Genomic DNA, 4,397 nt, shown 5'->3' on the forward strand with positions numbered 1-4,397 from the left:
AAAAAATCAAATCATTAAAAGGAATACAAGAGAGTATAGGCACCATAGAAAGAACAGGGTAGGAAGGAGAATAATGAAGATATTCCAACAAAAGTAAATTTACACCTTGCAAGAAGGTGATAAAAGATGAGCAAAGACGATCCAAAGCAGGGGACTTCCCTGGTTGTCCAGCGGTTAAGAATCTTCCTTCCAAACCAGGAGATGTGGGCTCCATCCTTGGTTAGGCAACGAAGACCCACATGCCTCAATTGACCCCTCACACACACCCCCAGCAATGGATGCAGGGGCACTCAGCGACTTAGCTGACTCCTCTGGGAGTATAGTGTACGGCCCTCTGCAGACAAAAAACAAGCCAAAGGAAAGGACAGCCCTCAAAGGCAGGGTGGATGTCCAAATCAAACCAACATACCACAGATGGCCTGGAGAACAGAGTCCCTAATGACAAGGGACTCCAAATGGTCCCCAGGTCCTGGCAAATACTGAACATCCTTGTATTATACCTCATGCCCACAGCTACCACAAAGGGAGCTGCAATACTCCCGCCATTTTCCTTGGAAGAGACTGAAGAAAGCTGAGGCTCTGAGAAATGGGTTTGCCCAGGGCTACCCTGGAGCCCAGTCGTCTCTCCTTCCAGGACTGAGGTTTGAAACACTCCACCCCCCTTTTAGGGAGCTGGAATCCAGGAGAAGCCTACTGGGTGGGGTTGGGGGCACGCGGCACATAGGTGCTGTCTTCTGGAGGGGCCAAGGGTAAGGAACTGCGTTTACCATAGATCTTGAAGGGAAGGAGGGAGCCCCAGCCTCAGGGCATATGAGAGAATATGCAGGTGACGGTGGGCACAGGCCTCACTTGAAAAATGAGGTTATTGTCCTGGTCTGATAGGAAAGGGAGTAATGAGCGGTTTCTAGGCAGAAAAGGAGGGCATTGAAATGGATGATCTCAAAGGTTCCCCTCCATTTGGGAGAATGGAGCTCAGCAGCAGGCTCTGCCGCAAGGTGACCTCATCTCTCATCTGGAGCGGCCTGAACCCAGCACCTGTGAGCTCCTGCCCAGGCCTGCTTGTCTTGCTCTCCCAGGTCTCCCCACCAGACTTCACTCCATTTCACTTCCTGCCCAAGTTTGCTGGCGAGGTGGGAGCAGGAAGTGAGGCTGAACAGCGCCCCTCAGCTGGGCGCAGCCCCGCAGCCTTGTTTTCATTGCGTTGCTGTCTTCCTGCCGGATGCAGGGTGCTGCAAGACCACCTCCTCCTCCATCACTAGTTCATGTCAGCTACATCCCAGGCAGGCACACTGCCTTCTGATGAGTGATGAGGAGTCTGGTGTGCTATAGTTCATGGGGTCGCAAACAGTCAGACACAACCGAGCAAATAACACACACACCACACTGCTTTGTATAATGTAACATTAAGTGGAGTTTTGAGGTTAAGAGAGAGATGGGCATACCAGACCACCTGACCTGCCTCTTGAGAAACCTGTAAAAAGGTCAGGAAGCAACAGTTAGAACTGGACATGGAACAACAGACTGGTTCCAAATAGGAAAAGGAGTACGTCAAGGCTGTATATTGTCACCCTGATTATTTAACTTATATGCGGAGTACATCATGAGAAATGCTGGGCTGGAAGAAGCACAAGCTGGAATCAAAATTGCCAGGAGAAATATCAATAACCTCAGGCATGCAGATGACACCCCCCTTATGGTAGAAAGTGAAGAAGAACTAAAGAGCCTCTTGATGAAAGTGAACGAGGAGAGTGAAAAAGTTGGCTTAAAGCTCAACATTCAGAAAACAAAGATCATGGCATCCCGTCCCATCACTTCATGGGAAATAGATGGGGAAACAGTGGAAACAGTGTCAGACTTAATTTTTCTGGGCTCCAAAATCACTGCAGATGGTGATTGCAGCCATGAAATTAAAAGACGCTTACTCCTCGGAAGGAAAGTTATGACCAAACTAGACAGCATATTAAAAAGCAGAGACATTACTTTGCCAACAAAGGTCCGTCTAGTCAAGGCTATGGTTTTTCCAGTGGTCATGTATGGATGTGAGAGTTGGACTATAAAGAAAGCTGAGTGCCAAAGAATGATGCTTTTGAACTGTGGTGTTGGAGAAGACTCTTGAGAGTCCCTTGGACTGCAAGGAGATCCAACCAGTCCGTCCTAAAGGAGACCAGTCCTGGGTGTTCATTGGAAGGACTGATGTTGAATGAAACTCCAGTACTTTGGCCACCTGATACGAAGAGCTGACTCATTGGAAAAGACCCTGATTCTGGGAAAGATTGAAGGCAGGAGGAAAAGGGGATGACAGAGGATGAGATGGTTGTATGGCATCACCAACTCGAAGGACATGGGTTTGGGTGGACTCTGGGAGTTGGTGATGGACAGGGAGGCCTGGAGTGCTGTGGTTCATGGAGTTGCAAAGAGTCGGACATGACTGAGCGACTGAACTGAACTTGAGGTTAAGAAATGGAAGGAAGTCCACATGTATGCTTATTAGACTGCATTGAGGAACATAGTGTACCCATATCCAGTCATTATGACCTTCCCTGAGTTCCAAAGGGCAGATTCGAGCAGTTGCTAATAAAGTGAAGAGCAGCCAAGAACCCAAAAGAGGCAAGATTAAAGGGACCAGATAAACTCATCAAAAGTAGGAGACCGCCCACCTGAGATGAGATTAAGGGAGTGCAAGCCCCACACACACACTAACCTTGTCAGACTCCACCAGTATAAAAACCCTCAAGTTCTAGGTTTTCAAGGCAGAAGCCTGGTATATCTCCCTTTGCGTTGCAAAGTGGTAGAGCTATTCTTTTCTACTTCACCCAAAACTTGTCTCCAGGATTTGATTCGACACGGATGTACAGAAGAGCTAAGCTTTCAGTAACAGAAGTCAGTCTCTGAGAAGAGTGTGCTAGACTAGCTCCAGGAAAAGACTGGATGCTTTCCTAGGCAACTTCCAGTCTGAAGGTTTTGGTTCACCCAGAAGACAGTGAACATCATGGATCGGAATGATAGCCTCTCTCCGTTTGACCAGTATCTGGCCTCCCCTCAAGGTGCCATGAGTCCTGGAATCCCTGTCTTCAGTCCAGTGATGCATTATGGCACAGGACTGACTCCGCAGCCAATTCAGAGCACCGACAGTCTGTCTACTTCAGAGGAGGAGCAGCAGCAGCAGACGACGGTGAGAACAGGTCGGCTTTCGACGACATCCCAGGAGGCAACCCAGGAGGCCTTGGACCAGACACCACAGCTCTTCGACTCACAGCCTCTTACGACCGCACCCTTGCTGGGTACCACTCCCCTGTATCCATCCCCCATGACCCCCATGATCCCCATGACCCCTGCCATGCCAGCCTCAGAGATCGCTGAGTTGGTGCCACAGCTGCACAATGTTGTATGCACAGTGAATCTTGGTTGTAAACTTGACCTAAAGAGCATCGCCCTTCTTGCTCGAAATGCTGAATATAATCCCAAGAGGTTTGCTGCTGTAATCATGAGAATAAGAGAGCCCCGAACCACTGCACTTTTATTCAGTTCTGGGAAGATGGTGTGCACAGGAGGCAAGAGTGAAGAACAGTCCAGGCTAGCAGCAAGAAAATATGCCAGAATCATACAGAAGTTGGGTTTTCCAGCTAAGTTCTTGGACTTCAAGATTCAGAATATGGTGGGGAGCTGTGATGTGAAGTTCCCCATAAGGTTAGAACCCCTTGTGCTTAGCCACCAACAGTTCGCTAGTTATGAGCCAGAGTTATTTCCTGGTTTAGTCTACAGAATGATCAAACCGAGAATTGTTCTCCTTATCTTTGTCTCTGGAAAAGTTGTGTTAACAGGTGCTAAAGTCAGAAGTGAAATTTATGAAGCCTTTAATAACATCTACTCTATTCTAAAGGGTTTCAGGAAGACATCGTAATGGCTGTCGTGTGCTCCTGCCTCCTCCACCCACTTTTTTTTTTGTAACCAATTGGTTTTGGTGTATTTGTTGTGTTGTAGACGGTCCCATGTGGTGAGAGGTTGGACTTGAGGTTGTAAATCACAGTTCCAATTGAAACTCTCCTGCATGTGTACCCCATAAGGGTGCCAAGAAGGGGTATTATTTCTGCAGGAAGAACACCAGAAGTGTTACTGTAAGTTGTTGAAACTGTGTTACTAATCGGGCAGTAATGTCTGTTTATTTATATTTAGATTTTAAACATTTCATGCTTTTTTTAAAAAGTTTTTGAAAATTCTTGTATTTTATTGATTGATTTTTGGCTGTGCTGGGTCTTTGTTGCTGTGCACAGGTTTTCTCGAGTTGTAGTATTTGGGCTTCTCCTTGCTGTGGCTTCTCTTGTTTCAGAGCATGGGCTCTTAGGTCACTCAGGCAACAAGCTTAGTTGCCCTGAGACATATGTGGAATCTTCCTGAAT

The 4,397-nt window shown here is 47.4% G+C and overlaps 1 pseudogene; it reads left to right on the forward strand.

The window, feature by feature from the left end:
• The first annotated feature begins 2,989 nt into the window (after nucleotides 1–2,989).
• On the forward strand, nucleotides 2,990–3,901 carry LOC538929 (TBP protein-like pseudogene; annotated as a pseudogene).
• The last annotated feature ends 496 nt before the right edge of the window (nucleotides 3,902–4,397 follow it).

This window comes from Bos taurus, chromosome 11, assembly GCF_002263795.3.
Source record: "Bos taurus isolate L1 Dominette 01449 registration number 42190680 breed Hereford chromosome 11, ARS-UCD2.0, whole genome shotgun sequence".
NCBI lineage: Eukaryota > Metazoa > Chordata > Mammalia > Artiodactyla > Bovidae > Bos > Bos taurus.